The 25350-nt window shown below is 32.5% G+C and overlaps 1 protein-coding gene across 9 annotated transcripts in view; it reads left to right on the top strand.

Moving 5' to 3' along the window:
* The window catches only part of BAZ2B (bromodomain adjacent to zinc finger domain 2B), a 294255-nt gene that overhangs the window by 77212 nt on the left and 191693 nt on the right, over nucleotides 1-25350 (top strand). The window contains exon 1 of one of the 9 annotated variants that reach the window (XM_063092863.1): nucleotides 22934-23054. The exons of the other annotated variants lie outside the window; for them this stretch is intronic. The gene's annotated coding sequence lies outside the window, so the exon portion shown is untranslated. Of the gene's footprint in view, nucleotides 1-22933; nucleotides 23055-25350 lie in introns of those variants that run through there. 9 annotated transcript variants of the gene reach the window in all.

The following is a 25350-nucleotide window of genomic DNA, read 5'->3' as shown; positions in this document are numbered from 1 at the left end:
ATGACATCAGAGGGAGCTAAATCAAAGTTTTGCAGAAGTTTGAATAGAAAGAGATGGTGGGAACATTAAATCTTTCAGGGCACACTAGACTATAGGCATGGCAAACCCAAATGTAACTGAAAAATAATTGGAAAGTGGCAGTCAGTACCATATTCATGTTGAATTAATTTTATTTTATCATGGTTCATTTTAGCAGAAACATCGTATGATACTAATTTGAAAGCTGTTAGTTTTGTAGCTTTTATGTGCATATTTGTAAATTTGTTTTCTTGTGTTTGCATAAGATGTGTAAGCAAGAGGAAGCGTTTATACTTATCCATAGTTTTATTTTTCTATATTTCAGTAATGTAATAATTTAATTAATTTAAGTCAATACAGGTGTCCACATGACTTTTTTTCTCTCTTCATCAGGGATCCATACATAACTTAAATTTCAGAAACATCGTTATAGAGCCCTTAGATTCTTTTTGTGCTGAGTCATGTGTTCAGCTGTTTAACCTATTAGACTGTAAATTCCTTACAATTTTGTAAAGGCATAGGTTATATTTTATTCATCCTTAGAGTCTCATTAGAGTCTATCATAATACCTTGTACCTAGTAGTGTGCCAGCAGATATTTATGTAATAACTTGCCTGTGCTTGTGTGCTAAGAGTGATATAAAGAGAATTAACAGACATTTTGCCTCTTGGTGTGTTGATAATCTGTCAGACTGAACTAGAATGGATAAATACATAGAAAAGCAGAGAGAGAATGGGTTTTTTTGTATGATTTTTTTCTACCTTTCAAGCTCTGCTTCTGACCTGTTGCTTCTCAGTAAACAAGTGAACCCAAAGTGTTCAACAGTGACCATTAGAACAAAGATATATTTGATCTGTTCTTCTGATTTTTTCCACCTTTCAATTCCTGTCCACTAAAGGAGAACTAACAATGAAGGCTAATTATGTGACAGACAGTTTCCATGTATCATTTTATCTTAGACTTACTGATATTAAGTAATTGCTGCCAGTTAGTATAATTACTAATGGTCATAACTAGGAATCAAATTCGTATTTCTCTAACTAAAGACCGTGGTGTTTCTACTACAGTGTACTCAAAGAATAAAAAACTGATTTGTGTCCAAGAGACCTTAGTATGTATATTTAGAAATAGAAAACACAATGCTTAAAAAATATTTGCTAGCTGATTGAATGACAGAAACATGATTATGGAAGAAAAGAATTCTAGAATCAACTAGGATATGCCCTGAGGTGATTTTGTGAGATACATTCTTTTTTTTTTTTTTTTAATTTTATTTTGTCGATATACATTGTAGCTGATTATTGCTCCCCATCACCAAAACCTCCCTCCCTTCTCCCTCCCCCCCTCCCCCCAACAATGTCCTTTCTGTTTGCTTGTCGTATCAACTTCAAATAATTGTGGTTGTTATATCTTCTCCCCCCCCCCCGTTTTTGTGTGCGTGTGTGTGTGTGTGTGAATTTATATATTAATTTATATATTAATTTTTAGCTCCCACCAATAAGTGAGAACATGTGGTATTTCTCTTTCTGTGCCTGACTTGTTTCACTTAATATAATTCTCTCAAGGTCCATCCATGTTGTTGCAAATGGCAGTATTTCATTCGTTTTTATAGCTGAGTAGTATTCCATTTTGTAGATGTACCACATTTTCCGTATCCAGTCATCTGATGATGGGCATTTGGGCTGGTTCCAACTCTTGGCTATTGTAAAGAGTGCTGCGATAAACATTGGGGAACAGGTATACCTTCGACTTGATGATTTCCATTCTTCTGGGTATATTCCCAACAGTGGGATAGCTGGGTCGTATGGTAGATCTATCTGCAATTGTTTGAGGAATCTCCATACCATTTTCCATAGAGGCTGCACCATTTTGCAGTCCCACCAACAATGTATGAGAGTTCCTTTTTCTCCGCAGCCTCGCCAGCATTTATCGTTCATAGTCTTTTGGATTTTAGCCATCCTAACTGGGGTTAGATGGTATCTCAATGTGGTTTTGATTTGCATTTCCCGGATGCTGAGTGATGTTGAGCATTTTTTCATATGTCTGTTGGCCATTTGGATATCTTCCTTAGAGAAATGCCTACTTAGCTCTTTTGCCCATTTTTTAATTGGGTTGCTTGTTTTCTTCTTGTAAAGTTGTTTGAGTTCCTTATATATTCTGGATGTTAATCCTTTGTCAGATGTATATTTTGCAAATATTTTCTCCCACTCTGTTGGTTGTCTTTTAACTCTGTTAATTGTTTCTTTTGCTGTGCAGAAGCTTTTTAGTTTGATATAATCCCATTTGTTTATTTTTCCTTTGGTTGCCCGTGCTTTTGGGGTCGTATTCATGAAGTCTGTGCCCAGTCCTATTTCCTGAAGTGTTTCTCCTATGTTTTCTTTAAGAAGTTTTATTGTTTCAGGGTGTATACTTAAATCCTTAATCCATTTTGAGTTGATTTTAGTATATGGTGAGAGGTATGGATCTAGTTTCAGTCTCCTGCATATGGATATCCAGTTATCCCAGCACCATTTGCTGAAGAGGCAGTCCCTTCCCCAGTGAATAGGCTTGGTGCCTTTGTCAAAGATCAGATGGCAGTAAGTGTGTGGGTTGATTTCTGGATTCTCTATTCTATTCCATTGGTCAGTGTGTCTGTTTTTATGCCAGTACCATACTGTTTTGGTTATTATAGCTTTGTAGTATAGCTTAAAGTCAGGTAGTGTTATGCCTCCAGCTTTATTTTTTTTGCTGAGCATTGCTTTGGCTATGCGTGGTCTTTTATTGTTCCATATAAATGTCTGAATAGATACATTCTTCAGTGAATTTATATACTGCCAATCTCTCTCTTATTTAATTATCCTTATTTTTGTATACCTTAGTTATAGTATTGATACTTAGTGAGGGAAGAAACATGAAGCATGCTGTCACATGGAAAGTTGTTTCCTCTCAAAGATTATGCCTGACAACATATTACCTAAATAGAAATTGTGATTCATTCATTTATTCTTTACATTGTGTGCTTTATATTCAGTTACTCATTCATTTACTTATTCATTCAACAAATGTTCATGCAGCGCTTCTTATGTGCCTCCAGTGTGTAGATATTGGAGATATTGTGGTCAATAAGACAAAGTTCCTTCTGTCAATAATTTTACTTTCTAGGGAGAGAGAGAAGTATACAAATACATAAATAAAATATTCTCCAATATTGATAAAAGCTCCAAAGGAGGGAGCAGGGAGGAAAATGTGATAGTGCATAACAAGGAGTTGGGTAGTATTGAGGGCAACATAAACATAACAGTTAGGGAAGACCTCCTGATGAGGTGACACTTTTGTTGAGCATTGGATCACCAGAAGGCGTCAGCCATGTGAAGATCTGAGGAAACAGCAATTTCAGTGCCAGTGAGGCTGGAACATTGTGTGGGGGAATAGAGGTAGGCAGATACCAGTAAAAGTAGTTAGAACTTCTTTCTAACGTGTAGAGAAGCCACTGGAAGTTTTTTTGGGTGGTTGATTGACCCACCCTGCCACCATGTTTAATTTGAGAATGTTTCATATTAACTTTCCTCCTCTTGAAGGTTTTTAAGGAGGAAGCTATGCCTAGTCCATTAGTGACATTAAAGCATTGTTATAAAATTTTTTATGCTTTTTATGAATTTATAGTTTTGGTGACATTCTGTCTTGCCCCTAAATTATATACCCTTGCTAGCATATTTTAAAAAGTTTTATTATGTTAAAGAGAAATTTGTGGTTATGTCTTATTTCTTGATTCAGTAAACATTATGTTGTTCCTTTTGAGTTACTTATTAAATTTATTAAGGTAGGAAATGTACTGTTTCTGTTCTCTCTTTTAGGACCTTATAGTGTGATGGATAAAAAGATGTATAAACTGGTCATTGTAGGTGTGGTAGATTCTACAATAGAGGTGTATGTATAATGTTTTTTGAATATAGAAAGCATGGTGTGATGCCTGGGGATAGGAAAGGCCCCATCAAAAATAGTCTGTGGAGATTTTCCATTCTATTTTTTGAAGCAGAGTAGAATATAGGTATCATTATGTTAACAGGGCTGCTGATGCTGCAAACAAATATTTAGAGTTTATGATTTCTAGCTGTGTACCAAAATAAACAAGTAATATCTGACTTAATGTATATGAGAAAGTTGAATTTCTCTTCTAAATGAAGGGTGAAAAATCATTGTGTTGCTCTTTGTTACTTGCCTTTTTCCCCTTCTGTTTTTTCTCATCTTTTATTCTCCATATTTGTAAGTTTACATGGGGGTGTGAAGAAAATAGTGTTAAAAGTTTTTGAAGGAAGCCTTCATAGCAGATCTTGCCAGTTTGTTTTTTGAGGGTGAGGGGTATGATGATAAAAATAAAATTGATTTATTTCTGAGCTGATGATAGTATCTTCTGATGGTCCTCAACTGGATGCCTAGATCTTTCTCCCATTCAAAATCCCCAGTATAGATATATAGGCATATCTCAGAGATATTGTGGGTTTCGTTTCAGACCATAGCAATAAAGCAAATGTCACAGTAAAGCATGTCACATAAATTTTTTTGTTTCTCAGTGCATATGAAAGTTATGTTTACACTATATTGTAGTCTATTAAGTGTGCAATAGCATTATGTCTAAAAAAACAATGTATATACCTTAACTAAAAAATACTTTATTGCTAAAAAATGCTAATGATAATTTGAGCCTTCAGTGAGTTATAATCTTTTTCCTCATGAGGGTCTTGTCTCCATGTTGATGACTGCTGGCTGATCAGGGCGCTGGTTGCTGAAGGTTGGGGTGGCTGTTGCAGTTTCTTAAAATAAGGCAGTAATGAAGTTTGCCACATCGATTGGCTCTATTTTTCATGAAAGATTTCTCTGTAGCATGTGATGCTGTTTGATGGCATTTTACAAACAGAAGAACTTCTTTCAAAATTGTGGAAGACTGGAGGTTTATCCTCTGGAGTGGATAAAACTAAGTCTCTGGAAATCAAACACCTTTGGGGGTGTATAGTTCAGTGTTAATAAGTACATTCACGTGCAATCATCACTATCATCCATCTCCAGAATTCTTTTCATCATGAAAAACTGAAATTCTATACACATTAAACAATAACCCATTCCCCTTCTCCCCAGACCCTGGCAACCGGTATTCAACTTTCTGTCTATTATTTCAACTACTCTAAGTACCTCATACAAATGGTATCATACAGTATTTGTCTTTTGTGACTAGCTTCTTTCACTTAGTGTAATGTCAGCAAGGTGAATCCATGTTGTAACATGTACCAGAATCTCTTTCCTTTTCAAGGCTGAGTAATTCTTCATTGAATGAGGGTACTTCAAAAAGCCAATGGAAAGATCCATATTATCTTTTAATTCTATTTTCCCAGGAGCTTTTTGAAATTCTTTCAAAAAGTATACATACATTCTGCATTTTGTTCATCCATTCATCTGTGGATAGACTCTCAATTTGCTTCCACCTCTTCACTATTGTGATGTCAGCATTTAAAATGACATTTGAAAAAATAAAAATACAATGACATTTGTATTTTGTTTATTTAATATAGATTAAAATTTTACTGTATCACAGCATTTATAATTGTTAAAAACTGCTTTCATTTGCTAATGTTTAAAGTTCTTTCAGTGTCAACTTAACAAATAAAGTGGTTTATTTTTGTAATTTTTCCCCTAATTTAGAAAATAGTTGCATCTAGGGCTTTTTATATAGAAAGAATTATCATTACATTTTCTCTTCTTTACATTGGTTTTCAAAATAAAGAATCTTAAGAACTTTGATCAGATGAATGCAACTGAGGAATTTAGTAAAAAACTTAGGGTGAATTTGCTGAATTGTCACTGTGTCCTTTATTGGCTTTCATTTCCTTATCAATGCACTTCATGCTTCCATTCTTTAACAAACTTAAAAATGTGAAAACATCAAAATCATGGCAACTGTGTTAGTGTTGAGCATTGTGATACAGAGACTGAACACTCTAATCTGATTGTCAGTCACTATTACATGTGATATGCATTTAAGGTTCTCATCCTGTTCTTTTTTGCAGACTGTGAAATGGTATTATTTTATTTATTATTAAAAATGGAAGTTTAAAAACATTACCTTATTTGAAAATATGAACACATTGAAACATTTTATGAAACTCTTTGAGAAGTTTCCATTTAAAGTATTTGATTGTGAGCTCCTTGTAGACAAAAGCTATCTTATTCACATGTGCCTGTTCAGTTTTGGAACTTAAGCCCTCAAACTTGTTTGCAATAAGTATTTGCTGGATGGAATGTGTATATGTAGTTAGTTGCTCATGTGTTCAGCAAATCTGTATATAATTTCACACATACTGTGATTCAGTTACTTTCTATTAATTATTCTTTTCTATTGTGCCATTTAAAAGTAAGACATTAATATGTGAGGACTGGGGCACCAATTACCAAATCACGATAGCAGCAATAAATCACTTATACCTTTGCTCACAGATACAGTTAGCACTGACTAAAGAATCAGCTAGACCATTGTGGTAGCTTCAGACCACTTAAGATGGGTTTCCCTTTAAGAGGTAGGAAAAGAATTGATTTTATTTTAGTTAAATGTTAATAATGGAAAGAGAATATCATATGAGGATACCTTTAAGAGGTAGGAAAAGAATTGATTTTATTTTAGTTAAATGTTAATAATGGAAAGAGAATATTCATATCTTTGAAGAGAGCTGGGTTCCTTATTATCTGAAGTGGTACTTGCATTTTCATAGGTAATATTGTAAACATCTCTAATCCATTTTATTTGTGTTATTTTAAGTACTTTACTGTATTGTGATTGTTTTTGCATACTGAATTTGGGCTTATTAGATAAAATAGAGAAAGTTAATCATTAGTCATCATACTCTTTAAATGAAATAAAGCTTGAGCACAAAGAAATATTTTTCCCAAAGAATTAGAATTTACCATGCCGGAGTATGTGCAGCACCTGCCAATTTAATTATATCTTTGGGTGAGCATAATGATAATAGTAAGCACTAAGGAATTAAGAGTAATGAGTCTGGTGTATGATTTTAATTATTTATTATCAACATACTTATTTTAGTGGAATAAATAAGGCAGGTTACTAGAAGTTAACTTCCCCTTTTTGTATGTTTGTTAAATTTAATTACTTTTCTATAAAAATTGTTTATTAATATTTTAAATTATTTCAGAATATGATAATTTAATGCTTTTTCAATTTATTAATTTATTTTTTGTTAGCATATTCATTATTACAAATTGTAATTATTCTTTATGCCCCTTACCCAACCAATCACTCCCCAATCCCCCCCCCATCTCTGGAGTCCTTAAGTTTGTTCTCTCCTTCTGAAAGTTCAACATGTTATTGTGGTCTTTTCCTTTTCTATGTTTCCTTCCTTCCTCTTTCCCTCCCTTCCTCCCTCCCTCCTTTCCTTTCTTGCATCCAGTTATGACTGAGGACATACAGTATTTCTCCTTCTGTGTCTTGCTTATTTCACTTAACACAATTTTCTCTGGGCTCATCCATGTTTCTGCAAATGGCAGAATTTCATTCTTTTTTATGGCTGAGTGGTATTCCATTGTGTATATATACCACATTTTCTTTATCCACTTATTCATCAATGGACATTTAAGTTAATTCCATATTTTGGCTATTGTAATTAGAGCTGCGATGAACATTGGAGTGCAGGTATCCCTTCAACATGATGATTTCCATTCCTTTGTAGTGGGATTGCTAAACTTAATGTTTAGTAAAAAAATTTGTTTTACTTTATTTGCTTTACGTATCCCTCCAGAAACACACTATATAAATCCTCCATTTATTTGAAATCATGACATAGGAATAAATATGAGGTTTTTACTTGAAATCATGAGGAATAATTGCACAAAAATTGTAGTAGAAATATGAACAAAATTTTAGTTTGATTATGGCCTCTCGTTAAAGGAAACTCTCTAATAATATTTTTTCTAACTACAGTTTTCAGATTATAGTTCTTCAGATTATAGTTCACATTCACCTTTCCTTGGGAATGATGTTAAGTAAGGATTTCCTTGGTGTGGCTTGGTGTACATTAAAAGGCAATTTTTTATTGTCCCACATACATTTATTTTTATCTCACCAATAAAGTTATGACATGCTTAAACATGGAAACTGCATCTCTTTTGGCTTTCACCTAGATCCTTGTAAGGGATATTTAATGAATGACCAGCTAATGGCTAATGCGGGATCATAAATACAGGGTTAATTCTGAAATTGCAGATTATTCTGCCTTTAGTTTTGTGGCAGTTGTGTTATTGCTTGTACCTGTTAGATGAAAATTATTCTTATTAACGTTGGATAAAATACTTTGTATTTTTCAACTTTTCATATATACAAGAAATGTTAAATCTTAAATCATTCAGGATTAAGACTGTTTCAAAGATTCCCTTCCTCTTCAACTTCAAGCTTGTGGGGAAATTAAATTAATCTATTATATGTAAAGCTGAAAAGTATCTGAAAAATCATCTTAAGTCTAGAACTCTCATTTTGGAAAACTAATGCTCAGAGTGACTTTGTTCTGTGTTACACAGCTAGTTTGTGACAGAGATTCTGATATTAGTGTCTAATTCCTAGTCCAATGTTCTTTTTCTGAAAATTAGGTAATTGACTTTATTTCTTTTTAATGTATTCTTTTTTCATATTGTTTTAGAAAGTGGATCAGATTTCAGGCCTGTTTCTGTTACTCCATTTCCCACATAAAGGTATGAATTCTTGGTATTACTTTGGATTACTCTCCTTTCTCTGGCTCCAGATAATCAAAATTTAAAAGTACCTGTGATCTGTCTTCAATATCTTTTGCATTCTTTGTTTTCCTTTCATTTCAATCACCAGTCTGTTCAGGTCATGCTTTGATTGCTATGTTAGTTTACTTACTAGTTTCTCTGTCTCCAGTATTATGTCTCTTCTTATTATTCATTGTGGATAACATTGCCGAATTAACATATCTGAAATCATGATTTCTTTTTCCACACCTTTGTTTATGGTATTCCCTTTTTATGGGAGATTCTTTTCCTTCCTCTCCATATATATTCAAATGCTACACATTCTTCAAGACCCAACTCAAATCTCATTTCCTTCTCAATACCGGCCATATCTACCTAAAAGTAGTACGACTTGCAAAATCTGGGGTCAGGTAGTGTCTAATCATTTCACATCTAGACACATGGTATCCTATTAGCCTGGAGTGCTACAGCAAGAAGAGACTTTAGATATCACTTATTCTAGTCACTTCACTTCACAGTTTTCCTGGAGTTAAATGACTAACATAAGTACTTGGAGGGTTCAGGGCAGAGATGTTAGTAAACATAAGGGTCTCCTAACCTGTAATTCTAGAATTCCTTCTTGTGTTACACACTTCCTCTCACTATAAAATGTCTTCTCTTTTTAGATACTTTTTCGTGATTGCATTTATTATTTCCTCAGCTTGAGGCCAAGAATTGGGTTTTAAATTTTCTGTACTCCCCTTAATATTTTGTGTGAAATAAGCCTTAATTAATTATTTATTTGGTAGAGAATACTTTCGGATAAAAGTATAAGATTTTATTTGCATTTGTACATATTTTAATGGCCAAGGATTTTACTGCTTTCGTTTAAAAGGTATGGGAGAAGTGTTTTTAATAGTTCTTGGTAGTTACCATCTATTTCTAAGGTTTTACTAAACAAAAATAGTGGGAAATAAAATACAATTGAAAATTTTTCTGTTTTATTGCTAGGTAAATGGATTTCCTTGTTTACTATATTAAGAACACTAATTAGAGTACAAAATTAGAAATTTTATCAGCATTTCTTCATTGTTTTAATGTTTTTAATTTCTAAGGAAATAGAATGTTTCATAAAAAATAATTTTGTAGCAGATCGTGTTAAATGGAAATATGATATAGTTCTGTTGTCTTACTTATTAAGCCATTATTGAAAACCACCTAGTATAATCTTTTCAGGTTTTAAAGTTTTGTGAATATATCTGATTTAAAGTATGTAAATAAAGCAGCAGGAATTATAGAAAATACATAAACTTTAAAATTCTTTTGCAATCAGCATGAATAAAAATGGTACTTTAGGTAGAGGGCAGCCTAAATACCTATTAGATGAATAAAGCATGGGCTTGAAGCTTGTGGTTGGGGATATATGTATCATCTGCTGTAGATGTATTACAGAGGTGATGTCAAGGTGAAAGCAGGCTTACAGAATGGTTGGAAATCATTGATATTCTGACTTGGAGGCTGTAAATGGCTCAGTGGCAGATGGAGTCTTTGTCAAGGAAGAAAAATGGCAGCTTTGGAGCGCATAGATATTTTGCTAGCAGCTCAGTACATAGACTGTGACCTTCTAGAATTCAGGAGTCTTTTCTATGCTCTAATAAATTGTCCTCAGCTTTTATTCACCTAAGGTAGATAAATAGTAGTCATTACATTTCAGTACAAATTGACGTGTTTCATTATAAAGAAACATAATCTACTTTTTAAATAAATAAGCTTTTAAGAGGATATGCATTTTTGATATCAGAAATATTTCTCAGTTGGTTTGCAAGAGTAAAACCATCTACTAGAGTTCAATTGAAAAAATTATTTTTAGAATCACAGAATATCAAAGCTTGAAAGTGTGCTAAAAGTTCTAGACCAACCTATTAATTTTACAGATGAAGAGACTGAGGTGATTTAATCAAGACCACTTAGCTAGTTCTTGACTCTTAGATTATGACTTGTTATAAAATATCTTTTAGTTATGAAGGTAAAACTCTCTTTAAATTAAAAAACTTAGAATACCACAGAATACATCTCCTTATTCATGACAGAAGCATAATGAGAGTACATAATTTTAGAGACTTTTATTTACTATCCAATTGCAGATATTTTTATTGGAAAGAATTCAGGTTTTTCATTTTAATCTGCCATCGCTAGATGGCTGTTTAGAAAAATTTTTGTTGAATGATGATTTTATACCTGGATTATAAAGTTATATATGCATGTGCTATGTTATTATTCCTTAATCAATATTTTATATGAATCAGAACTAACTGAAGCATGTATTTTGTATTAACCTATTTGGGTATTTTAAAAAGTCCTTTATTTTAGAAATACTGCATTTTATATTAAAATATTTAAGGGTTTTGTAGATTGTATACTGAGATATTTTGAAACATTGCTGCATGAATCAATGAGAATTTCTTTCAGTTTTTAGAGGAATATATATCCCCATGAGAGTATATTATCGTATGAAGTATGTTCAATTGGACAGCTGACCTATATTGAAAAATAATAAGTTGTGGCTAAAATTAAAAATGAAAGCATTACACACCTAAGACCTACTAAAGCACTTGACAGTTACTAAAATTATAGAAAGGAATCACTGTATATCACAGAAGAAAACGACCCTTTGCTTTAGAGCATGAAGGTTGTTGCATTTGATACTTAGGTTGTAGTATTTTGCAAGCCAGTGTCTAAGAAGTGCAGTTAAAAAAAAATTTAACAACAATTATGTGGAAATACTGTGTGTGCCTTTTCTAAAGATAAAATTATACAACAATTTTACAATTGTTTTTGATTAAGAGAAAAAAACTGAAAAGTTACAACTGAAAGCTTCCAAAATCACAAAGTAAGTAATTTTTTTTTTTTTTTTTTAATTGACTGGTATTGGGATACTAACCCTTGACTTGGTGTTGTGAGCACCCCGCCAAGTAAGTAATTTTTTTAAGGATAAAACTGGTCAGATCTTTTGTATAGAATGTGGGCATGAAAAATATGAACCACAACCTCATATATGAAAATACTATTTCTATCAATGGATATGTTGATATGTAGCTATTTTACCTGTTGTCTATGTTAATGTGGAATAAATACACTCGGACAAAGGATAGTTGATGATCACTGAATTATTCAACAACTAATTATTAAGTGCCACAAGTGCTAAAGATAAGGTACTGAACAAAACAGAGACCGCACTCATAGGGCTTAGGTTCTGTGGGTGAAAGAGATAAATAAGTTATTTAATATGTTAGATCACAACCAACACTACAAAGAAAGATAAAGCAAATTAAAGGTCATGAGTGCCAGGGTTGTGACTTAGTGCTTGTATCTGTTATATAGCATTGTCATCAAAGGCCTCTCTAATAAGATGACAATTTAGTAGAGATCTTAAGGAAGTGAGGGAGTGAGTCATGCAGATATCTGGGTGAGGGTCGATTCTAAAGAAAACGGTAAATGCCAGGACACTGAGAAGAGAATGTGCTTGGCATATTCCAAGAGCAATAAGGTAACCAGCATGACTGGAATTGTGTGAGCAATGGGAGAGAGTAATAAATGAAGCCAGAGAGGTTTCACATAAACTAACACTTAAGTCTTTTTTTAAAAGAAGAGAATATTGATATTGAGGGAGAAAAATGCTCTTGGAGCTTAACCGAAGCCCATATTGTTGCCAAACCAGTGAAATTGGTGGTCCCCAAAGTATTTTTGGAAAAGCATTGGTTATATGGAGTATTACATGAAAAAAAGGCTGCATTGTCAAATAAGTTTGGAAGACATAGGGTTAATGCTAAACAAAATTAAACAGGTTTTGTTCAACATCTGTTTCTGAGCATCTTTTAATGTGCTAAAAGAGCATCTTATGGGACCCATCTTTTTCATGCTTTGGTAAATACTATATTACACAATTCTACAGGTTAACTAGAGGTTAATAAAAGGATTTTCTACAATTGCTATTTCATAACTTCTCTACTGTCCTTAAGCCAACACCTCTCTCAGCCTGTTTTTTTAGTCGACTGCATTTCTTTTTTCCCCCTAAAAATTTCTCAAATTCAATTTTTTTCTTTATTTATGATGCCTAAATCTTAACATAGGTTTATATCATGTTTCACCTGGGCTGTCACAGTAGCCTTCTAACTGGTGTCTCTCCCACTAATCTTGCTGTTTCCAAGTTCATCATCCTCTCAGTGACGATTTAAATGACATCACAAATCTAATTAGGTTATTCACCTACTTAGAATCCTTTATTAGCTTCCAGTCAGTACAGAATAAAAATTTAATCTCATTTACAGGGCATATGAAATCTTCCACAATCTGTCTTCTGCCTACATCTAAAATTATGCCTTAATCTCCCATTCTCAGTGCTCTCCAATTTTAAACCATTTATACTTCCTTAAAGTGGGCGACGGGTGTACAGTCCTTTTGCCTTTATTCAGTTCTGTTATTTCCTGACACATCCTTCCCTGTGCGTAGCCTAATTGTCCATTCTGAAAGGTTTAGAGCAGATGTAATCTATAAGAACACTCTCCAACTCTTCCTGCGTAAGTAAGGTACATTCATGTATACTTTTATCAAAACACGTAACACAATGAAATAAAAATCTGTTTGTGTTTTCTCTGCTTTCTGTATCCTTTATTTGTAACCGTGTTAAGTGCCTAATACTTTAAGTGGATAACCAATAAAAGTTGAAATTAACTTGACTAAATAGTTGAAGGCCTTCTAACGAAAAGTTCTGTCAATTTCTCTTTTTCTCTAGTTCAGAACCTGTTGGGATTGTAGATTTAAATGTAAAACTATAAAACTTGTAAAAGAAAACATGGGGGAAAATGTGAAAGACAAAACTTGGTGAAGAGTTTTATACATGACACAAAAAACATGACCCATAAGAGAAAAAAAAAAATCAGTAAATTGGACTTTATCAAAATTAAAAACATTTGCTTTGCAAAAGATCCTTTTAAGATGATGAAAAGACAAAGTATATAGTGGCAGAAGATATCTGAAAACCACATATTTGACAAAGTGCTTATATCTAGGATATATAAAAACTCTCAAAACTCAATAGTAAAAATGCAAACAGGTCAGTTACAAAATGGGCAAAAGACATGAAGAACCATTTTACCAAAGAGGATATACAGATGTCATATGAGCACATGAGAAGATGTTCAGCATCACCAGCCACCAGGGAAATGTAAACGTGACATATTACTACATACCTATCAGAACAGCTAAAATAAAAAATAATGACAATACCAAACCCTGGCAAGGATGTGGAAAAATCGGACCCTCATACATTACTGGTGGGAGCGTAAAATGGTATGACCACTCTGGAAAATAGTTTGGTAGTTTCTCAAAAACAAAACACACAATTACCGTATGACCCAGCAACTGCACTTCTGGGTATTTATCCCAGAAAAAAGAAAACTTACGTCCACAGAGAAACCTGTACATGTTTGATCTTAGCAATTTTATTTGTAATAGCCAAAAATTTGAAATAACCAAAATGTCTTACAATAGGTGAATGGTTAAACACAATATGGTGCATCCATAGCAGGGGATACTCCTCAGCAATAAAAAGGTTATGCTTCACTAATCCTTTGTAAGACATACGATTTTTACCTCTTGACTTATATCATTGTTACCCAAAAGATTGTTCTGTCCTAAATAAAATGATAAACAGAAGTGCAAGCCAAATTTTTACTTCCCTCCTCTCAAGTGGTTGTGTTGGCATATTAAAAATATGTATTCTTGTTAATATGTGTAGCTCAAGGTCATTCATTTTAACTAGTATGTACTATTTCATTATGAAAACCTGCCACAATATTTCTATTTATTTTCCAATATTTCACTATACAAATAGTGTAGCAATTTACACTCTTGTACATTACTCCTTATGCACATGTATGAGTACAGGAACTTTTCTGGGTTAGATATCTAGAAGTGGAATTACTATGTTATAGGCTACATTCAGGTTCAACTTTACTATATATTTCCTCATTTCTTTCTACAGTGGTTGTATCAGTTTATACCAGCAATGCATAAGAGATTTCCTGTTCTGCATTTTTGGCATTTGCTCAATTTTTGCCTTCCCACTCCCAGTACATAGAACCTGCTATGAAGTGCAGTATAATTTTTTATTTCTTCCTCTACTCTGACTAGCCAAGAAGTGGAAAAAAAATTGTTCATCTTGGCTTCCATAGCTTTCAAATTCATCTCCCCATTTGTGGCTCTTCTGCCTCAACCATGGTACAGAACTTTGCTGTTGCCTACACTATCTCATAGACCTAATAGCGCAGTATCCTTATCAGAAATCTCTTCCTGCTCCAATTCATTCTACTTAAATCTGCTAGATCAATGTTTCTAATGCAAGTAGTTTACCATTGTCTGTAGCATTTTTTAAACACTTTAATGTGTGGTATTCAAGGTCATCTCCAATAAGGTCCTGAACTAACTCCACAATCATATCTCCCTCCCGCTATTTTCTACATATTCCCTGTGTACTAGCAGATTGTATTACTTTCATTTATTGATTGATTGCTTCATTCAAACAATAGGTATTTAAAGAGCAATGATTATGCCATACAGGTATGTTAACACTTGAGTTTTATAGGTGCTATAGCTATAAAATGAACAACTCATCATTCTTGCTTTGAAGGAGCTTGGAATCTACCTCAAGCTATTCTCTGAATACACCCAATGCTTTTCAGCATTTGGTCCTTTGCATATGTTTTCCCTCCACTTGGCATGCCTCTTTTCCTAGTTTCCCCACCTAGCCATCTTTATCATTCAAACTCCTACACACTTTTCAAGGACTAATTCAGATGTCATCTTTTTATGAAACTTCTGATATTCTCAGTTAATTTTTCTGCCATAGTACTTTCACTCTAATGGCGCTTAATACATTCCATGTATTTGTCTTATCCTTCCAAGATGATAAGTAGAGTACTTTGTCCTTTTATCTGTATTACTCTTATAGCACTTAACATAATGTTTTATGTATGATAGGCCTACTATTAATTAAAATAATTTATTTGAAGATAATATTATATTAATTAAATCTAACTTCACCAATTGGGTATATTTAGGGAAAGATCAATTTGAAGTAGAAAAAAAATTACATAACTTCGATCTAGTGTTTTCATTTTAAATGCTGCAAAATAAACTTTAGGACTTGCTTTCATAAATAGTAAACTTTATTTGTGATTAGTATAACAGCTTTTTCATTTGTTTTTATATTCTTAAGTAATTCCCTTTTCTCAAGACAGACTGTACTCTGAGGAACCATAATAGTTGGTTGTGTTGAGATGCCTTGGCAGCTTTCTTTTCTTTCTTTCTACCCCAGCTCTTTGTTTATTTTCTGCTATACTGGGCTTCTTTACAGCATTTTATTTGAAGAAAAGAAGGACTCTTCTGCTAAAATAATTTAAAATCATTGCTAAAAGTATAAATTCTTCAGTTTTATCTATTTATTTAATATTTTTCAAGATCTTACAAAGAAGATATTATTTCTCCCCTTATTCCTTGTGTTACCATAAATTTCAAATTAGTAGGTCATATGAATGAGACTTCAGATGATTAAGAAAAGGTAGGCAATGGACTTTGGGTATGACACATAAATTGTTTATTCTCTGAATATTCTGTCTTTTAATATAGACTTTTGAGGAATTAGAATATCAGAAGCTATTGGAATTGATGTATAGATTGTTAGGTACACTGAAGAATTTTCTAGATCAAGGCTTCTTAACCTTTAATGTAGAGAAGATTCTGATTCAGTAGGTCTGGGCTGGCGCTTGAGATTTTGCATTTCGAACAAGTAATTTCAATGTTGCTTGTCTGTGGACCACCCTTTGAATAGCAAGGAGCTAGATGACCTTTCAAAAACTTATCACCACATTCTAGGATTACATTTTCTGCTCTAGTGGAAGTAGGTTTTTGGTATTGCTGTAGGTATTTGTTTAAACCGTTTCTCTATAGTCTGATTTATATTTTGCCATTTTAATAGAAATTTCATTTTTTTAGGAAATATATTGTGTATGAATTAGTGATTGCTCTATGATTGTTTAAAATCATACTTCACGATTTAATATATAGCCTTGACAACTATTAGACTGTCAATGGCAACTTTCAGTAGGTTTAATAAGGAATACCTAATTATTTGGCTTACTCTTCTAACAGAATCGTAATTCATATTGCCTCTTGTTATTTCTGCAGGATATTGTTTGAGGTTAGACATTAAGGTATTATAAAAATAAAAATAGGAAGCGTAATCTTCTGTTTGATTTTGGCTGTTTTAGTTGGTATAAGTACTGCTCTTTTTTTTTTTTTTTTAACTGTTATTATCATGATTTAGTAGCAATTATATACCACAGAGGTTAGGCTATTAATTTTATTTGTAGCACAGGTGAATTGAAAACCTAATTTGTGTAAATGGACAGACAATAGGATATGTCGTTATTTAGTTAAATGGCTTATACTCGATAGGATATAAACCAATTCTGAAGGGACATTTAAGAGATGTAATATAAAATACTTTTATAGTCTTTTTGCTTTTATAGAAAATTATACTAACTAAAACACAGATCTTTAAAAGAATTCTCAGAATTACTTATTTTTGACTAATGGAAATTTGTAATCAACATTTGCAGACCAAAACAGTAAAACTTTTTTTGGGAAAAATTATGATTTTATCAAAAACATTAGAATAATTTTCATGTTAATAGCTATTATCAGCCCTACGTTATTTTATTTAATAATAGTAGAAATTGCTGTAGGCATTATATTGTTACAAGAGTGACTTAAAAATATATTTATTATTATTTTCTTATTTCTTATTAAATATGTAAGCATTCGCCTTAAAATTAAAGTTTTCACATGGAATTTATGTCAAATGGTGATAAAAATTTTTGGACCTGATTCGACAATTCTCTGTAAAAATAAACCTCCTTTGTTTCTTCTGGTAGCATCCATTGATTTTTTTTTTTTTTTTTTTCTCTAAAGATACATTAATAGTGCTGATAGAAGCAGAACAATTGGAATTTACATTAAAAATAAAAGTGATGAATAAAAAGCAATACACTGTAATATTAAGAGTCTTCATTTCGCTTCACCAGTAAGTTCTAAAGTATAAAGGACAAAAATACTGAAAAGGTTGAGAAAAAATGAAAAAAAGAACAAACGATGTAAAAAAATGACACTGAGGTCTTGGTTTAATACATATGTATTTCGGGTTGATGGTTGATTTCATTAGCAAATCTCATTGTTATGCAATGTCTGTTCTTCTGCAGCAAAATGAATATTGTATTCTCACAGGCGCTGTGTGTATCTACGATATTGCAAAAATGAAAATATTTACATTTGTAGCTGTTTTGGCTTACTCTTTCCATTTTGTTTTTAAGGAAAAGAATGAAAATTGAATTATATTCTTTTCTTTTGTTGTTAAATTTGTTCAAAAGCCTTTTCAATTTATATTATGTATATGTTTCCTACTTTTGTTCTCTGAAATAAACAGAAAGTGGTTAATAATGTAACCATGTTAATTATTCTATAACTTTATAAATGAATAGATTGTAATCTTGAGTGATTTAAGCTAATAATATGAACTACTTAGGCATATGCTTTCTAACATTTTTAAATGTTAGGAGTGGTTTTTCATAATTAATACAAGAAAATATATTAAGGAAGTATACATATTATGCTAAATCTAAAGACTGCTACTTTTGCAATAGCAAAAATTGTATGTTGACATTACTATACTAAGATTTGAGTTTTCATAAAATAGGAAATTCAGAAATAACAAATTTCAGTAGCTACACATTGAAGTTTATTTAATGATAATAAAGAAATAGGCTGTATGATTCTTATGTAATGAGGTAAAATATGGATTAAATTGTATAGGACACAATTGTCCTTTAATTTTAGCTATTTTGAGGTCTGACAAGAGTTTACAAAATATATTCAGTTTTTGGTAGTGCTCTCAAAAGTTGTCCTCACAATTGAAATTCTTTTGACAAGCTTTACAGTAGAAAAGTCCAAATTTTGATTAAATATGGGTTGATTGTATACCATGAGGAAATTATTTATATGGTAAAAATTTGACTTCTATTTTGATGTAATCTTGATGTAATCCTAATAAATATCTTGGCTATGTTGAACAAACATGAGCTATTATAAATATATACAGTTTATTAATGCACCATATTAAGTTAATTTGTACTTAGAGTATTTGCTACATATTGAGCATTTTATTATTCACAGTGGGTAATATAAAAGAAGGAATTTCAAGATCTAGTAAGGGAAACCCCCACCCCCAAATAATTATAGAGTAATACAGAGCTAAATCTTGTAGAGAGAGGAGGTTTTATGGGCCAAAATAATCAGGCTCTGAGAAAGGGGCTTCCTGGAAGTGATGAGAACTAAACTGATAATGAGGTAGGGGAAGCAATGGGAAACAACACAGAATAATCTGGAAGGTAGAAGCACATAAACTTGGCATCTTTGGGAGACAGAGAGGAGACCAAACAATTATAATGAAGATATAATTTGCTACTACCTACTTAACCTCACATGAAAGTCAGAGCGTAGCATTGTTAAATTTCACTAGTGTTCAGTCCGGATACTGTATTGCCATGCTAACCATGGTGAACCTTGTTTTTCTTGCACAATAAAATGGGAGATAGGAAAGTCCCTTTACATTAATTTCTCTGTCTTTTTTACCCCACCAATAACATAAAGAGTAAATGCTCTCAAAGTATGCAGATGTGAATCTAAATTGGTACAGACTGAATGTGAAGAAAGAGTCAGATTTCTCTACCATAGTTAGAAATACCAAACTGAGGAGGAATAAAAATCATCATAGATTAGGCTCCCAGGCTGTTGAATTGAGTAGGAGTATAGGTCACCAATGAAAAGAGGAACTCATATTAAAAACAGAAATCCGGGCCGAGCCTGTGGCGCACTCGGGAGAGTGTGGCGCTTGGGAGCGCGGTGAAGCTACCACCGCGGGTTCGGATCCTATATAGTAATGGCCGGTGCACTCACTGGCTGAGTGCCGGTCATGAAAAAAAGACAAAAGAAAAAAAAAAAAAAAAACAGAAATCCATTTTAAGTGTCTGGACTTACCTACCAGTGTCTTCTATTTTGCCTGATCTGGAACCATATTTATCCGTTGCATGCCCATTTTTAGAAAATGGAATATGAACTTGGAATATGAAAATGGATTGAATTTAACAAAAGATCCTGGGGATTGTTAGTGTATGTTGAAAGACCCAGATTAAATTGGCAGAAGACTCCTAGAAAGAGTGCTTATTTTCTGGGTAACCTTTCATTATGTTACAACTCTGGCGTGCACTGAGGAAATGTTAAAAGAAACTTATACATGAAGTTTTTAAAAAAAATTTCTGTGAAGATGCTGTTGAGAAAACTGTTGTGTGGTCCAGTGTTGCATTATTCAAAAGTGTGAAAGAAATTCCTCTCAATTCTGAGTACTAGGAAAAGCTTAGAGCTTGTTTGCAAAATACATCTTATGGAGAATGAGAATTTTGTAATTTGATCTTGTTACCCACTTTACTTTGATTAATAGGAAGCACAGCTGAACCACACACATCATAGACTTGTGCAAGAACTTATGGTAGGCATTCCTGTGTTCCAACTTTACCCTGTGTTTCATCTTTCTCCCTTCCTCTTATTTTCCCTTTATTCATATCAAGTTATATTTTAAAGGCATTCTGTACTACTACTCATAGTTCCATAAGTCACCTTAAATTAGGTTGCAGTAAGGTGGATTATAAATAACCATATAACATTTATTGCAGCATAAGACAGGTAAAAGTAGGAGATTTTCTTCCTCCTCTTGTCCCTTCCCTTACCTCCCCATTTCATTTTCCACGTATTTCTGAAGTTGTGGAAGAAAAGAAGATCTAGTCCAAGATCTCTGGCTTCTTGGACTAGCCAGGGGCCAGGGGAATTCTTCCTGAGGCTTTTTGCCTGTACAGAACCAACAGATACAGTTGGTTGTGCTGAGTTTGCCTTACACAAGAATGCCTGACTGAGAGGACAAATAGGGCTGTAATATATTCTAGAGGAGGGAAGGATGCCATTTTCTCATTTGTCAGCTCAGAGGGGTGGTCCTTTTTTAACTCACAGGCTGCCATATGCGTGTATTACCCTGGTTTTTGTCCCTTCCCTTTTGACTGAATTGTAAACTCTTAATACCAAAATTTTCTGACTCTTAATAAAAGCCACTTTAAATAAAACAAAATATCAAACTAATTTTCTGTACCTCTTTACCTTTTTATCATTCTCTAAATTTGACCCATTATAGAAAATTAAGATGGTCATGGATCTTTGAAACAATTGAAATAATAATTTTCTAATTTAAAATTTTATTTTGTTTTGGTATATGAATTACATAGTCAAAGCTACCTATGTAGTAGGACTAACATCTTAAATTTTCTGCAGTGGAAGTAAGCACTATGTTTTGCATTCCAGGTTAACTGTAGGATATTTTAATTATTTAGTTTGACCAAGAAACTTAGCTGGAACTCTTAACTACTTAGTTTTAGTTTTCTGAAAATTTGCTATCTATTTCATGTGTCATTGTAGTAAAAGTGGTGATTAGTGATGATTGCAATTTGTATTAATGTGGTTCAATACTGAATACATACTCTTTTGACATGACACATTATTTTGAGATTCTGTATCCTTGGCACAGTCTTATCTGTTTGGTGCTTTTTGTTATTATTGTTGTCATTGATTTTATTGTTATTATTGTTGTCATTGATTTTATTGTTATTGTTGTCGTTAATTTTATTGTTATTTTTGTTGTTATTGATTTTATTGTCATTCTGTTCTGTTTTGTTTTATATTTCAGTGCATTAGAACTTTATTTTGCAAACTGAGTAAATATAAACCTAATTTAAGTAGTACAACTTTAATGTCTTGACCTGATTATATTGTTCTAAAAGGGTTTTTAAGAGCTCCTGGCATTAAAATTAAAGCATACAGTGTTCATACTAGTTAGGACACACATGCATGGCCTTAGTAAATATAGAATTTTTAAGATCAGTGCAAATTTTGCAGATTTAAAAATCCCCTAGATATTTTTAAAATAGTGAATTAGTTTATCATTTTGATGGAGTTGGATTTTTTATTTGTTTTATATCCACAGTCAATTTAAATAAACCTTCATTTCAGCTGTATTAGAAATTGCAGAGAGCAAAAAAACCCAGCAATTTGGGGGATAAAAACTAAGGACAAGGAAACTTAGTTTTCAAGTTAACAATTTTTTTTTCTAATGCTCACAATTAAATATTTTGAGTTTAAAATGATGTAGGAATAGCTTCAAGTTATATAAACTTTTTGATTCAAATGACTGCCGTTTTTTTTCTAAGATTGCCACATAAATTATAAAGTATAGTCTTATTTTGCAGGAGGTTGTCCTAATAAAAATAGACTATGCTTCTACTAAAAATTTTAATTTTCATCTTTTATTATAACTCTGAAGTTTCTTTCATCTACTTTTTCTTGAAGCAGTTCAAATTTAAACTTTTCTTTACATTTAGCAGGTTTTTGAACAGTTATTCTTTCTTGTTTTTTAAAATCTTGTTAGCATTGCCTGGTTTTTACAGTTTGTTTGCCAGAACTAATTTTTGAAACCTGCTTAAACAGTGTCAATTTTCAAGCATTCCTTATTATAAACTGCCAGTTTATGCATTTCAGGAATAAACCTTCCTTTAAAAAGGAAGAAAGAAAGACAACTCTTTCCTTTATTGTCTGTTTTGATATTAAAACAATTAAGGAAAGAACGATTACTTGAGACATCAACCTTACCTGGTTTAGTATTGTCACGTGAGCGTTCGCGTTTACTGGTGATCTAAGTGCTCCACCTGTCTTTCAGTTTGTTTACCAGGAAATCAAGATGTGTAAACTGCAGGAAGTACTATTTGACCCTCTCCGACAGTATCTCATTACAATAATTGCTAATCTCTGAATAAGACAGCCATGTTTTGTGAGTAACTGAGAGAGAGAGGTTGTGTTAGGTAGATTTTAGGTGTTTCAACAAATAGAGCATTGTAAATGCTTACTTGGATTATGTTTTCATGATAGTTTTTGATAAAAGACATTTGGTGACCTTTGGGGTCAGGAAAGCTAGGACACAATAGTAGGTATTCTTTCATGCCTTTTAACTGAAAAATATCACGGCTTGTTGTCTTGAAGTGCTGTCACTGCTCTGAATCGAAAGGATAATGGCTACTTCCTGATTAAACCCACTCTCCACAGTAAGCTGTTAATGTTATACTGTATGTCTTCTTCTCCTGTAAATGCAAAAGTATTTTGGTGTTTTCTTTACGTTTTATCATTGTCTTTTCATAGAAATATGTCTTATAAATATATTCTGAAGTTGAAGTTTACAATTAGAACAGAAACTACTGTATTAAGTTTGGAAGATTTTTTTTTAAATGAAAAAGTATTTCTGTTTGCTATCTTAAATTCAGTCATCTCATACTTCCTGTAGATTTTGATTAAAGAAATTAGCTATATTAAAAGACATTGAAATGATAAATTATATTAAGCTGACACTTAATTCTGTTTACATATATTGCCATAATATGTTGATAATTCTTTTAATTATTAAATTAAGTTATTGTTCTTAAATTAGTTAAGAGATCCTTGTGATATAAAAATAATGTTAAGTATTCAGAATATGAGAAGGGAATAAAGATCCAGCTTAATTCTAATCCTAAAGCTGGCAGTCACTCCATCTGTGGTCTTGGGACAATCATTTAAATGGCTTACCTCAGTTTTCTTGTCTGCTATTCATGTGAGTGCTTAGGTAAAATGTGTATATTTATTTCTTTATGGTAGTACAAACTATGAAGACAAATTTCACAAGTATTTTATAAAATGGAGAACTGACTCTAGATAGGAAAACATTAGGAGTCACAATAGACAGAGAAATTATGGAAAAAATTTATAGCTTTAAAATAAATACCATTACACTGGCCTTTTAATTTGGATAGAACTCTTAGTTTTGCTCAGTCTTTAATATGACATTTCCAAAGAAATATACATAGTGTTGGATACATGATAAAATGAGAAGTAGAAAGCTTAGAGATGACTTAGTAAAGAGTCGCAAATATACTTAAAATTATTTAACTTTCTCAAAGCCTTATTTCTGAAAATGAGATTATTTAAAGTAGAGGGAAGAATGTGTATATATATTGTAGGCCTATAAAGTGTAGGTGATCTACATAGCAAGATGTTTAATTTTTAACCTCTAGTATTAGGTGTTTCTGTTATATAAAAGAAAACATAAAATTATTAAAAACTCAAAGCAGTTACTGAAGAAGATTATAGAACCTAACATCTAGAAATATTAAAAAATATTCTGGGATAATGTAAATAGATTCCCACTTTTGTTGAGAGAATTAAAATTCTTTTGCAAAATTCTTACTGAAGTTATTTAGATAACTCAATGGTTTTTAACATAAATTACTGTTGCATTCTAAGGAGATTCTAAAGATTATGTTTAGTGAATGTTTTAGCTTAGTCAAGGTATCAAAGTAAAACTTGTAATAGTGCCTATATTTTAATTTATAGTTACAAGTAATAGATTTCATTTATTGAATGCTCACTATGTGCAAACCTCTGGGCTAATTTATTTGTGGTAATCATATAAGGAATAGGTACCATTATTACTTTTATTTTTATTGATAAGGAAATAGTTGTAGAGAATTTAAATAGTTTGATCAAGATCGTTTAGCCAGTAAGTGCCAGAGCCAGACAAAAAACACTAATAGAATTCAGAATCCAAAACTCAGTCTCCAGTGTCATACCTTTACGCATTGTGCTTATATTTTGGAGATAGTAAAGTGCTTATACCTTTGATTTAGATGGTTTTATTGTTTCATCGATTTATCAAATGTTATGGAGTACCTACTAAGTATCACGCACTGTAATGAAGTACAGGCAATAACAATAGAAAGCAAAACAAAATCCAAAATCTCTTGTCTCATGAAGCTTACAGTCTTGTGGAAGAGGCAGAAAATATTAATAGGCTGTTGCAGTGCAATATGATAACTAGTTCAGTGGAGGTAAGCACAGGATACCTAAAGGCACAAAGGAACGATATCCAGTATATTATTTTATTTACATATTTCATTTGCATTTCTTGTGTGCTGTTCTAGGTACAAGGGAAATATCAGTAAATCTTTCAAAGATAAATACTCTGCTTTTATGGAACATAAAGTAGGGGTGGCGATAAACAATAAACAATAAATAAAGTATGTGGCGTGTTAGGAGGCAATAAGTGTTATGGAGTAAAGTAAAAGGAACAGGATAAGGAGGATATGGTGGTGATAGGGTTCAGGAGCTGAGGGAAGACTCACAGAGAAGGTGATATTGAGCAAAGACCAAGGAAGTTAGCTATGTGGATACTTTTGGGAAGAGCCTTCCTGCAGAGACCATGAGGGAAGAACATGACTAGTATGTTCAGGGAATGAATGGAGGCCATCATGATTGGAATAGAGTGAGGTAGAGGGAGAGTAGGAGGACATATTGTAAAAAGTAATGGGT

Source organism: Cynocephalus volans, chromosome 1 (assembly GCF_027409185.1).
Source record: "Cynocephalus volans isolate mCynVol1 chromosome 1, mCynVol1.pri, whole genome shotgun sequence".
NCBI classification, from domain to species: domain Eukaryota; kingdom Metazoa; phylum Chordata; class Mammalia; order Dermoptera; family Cynocephalidae; genus Cynocephalus; species Cynocephalus volans.
The sequence above is the reverse complement of the archived record's forward strand: the minus strand, read 5'-3'. Positions and strand labels throughout refer to the sequence as shown.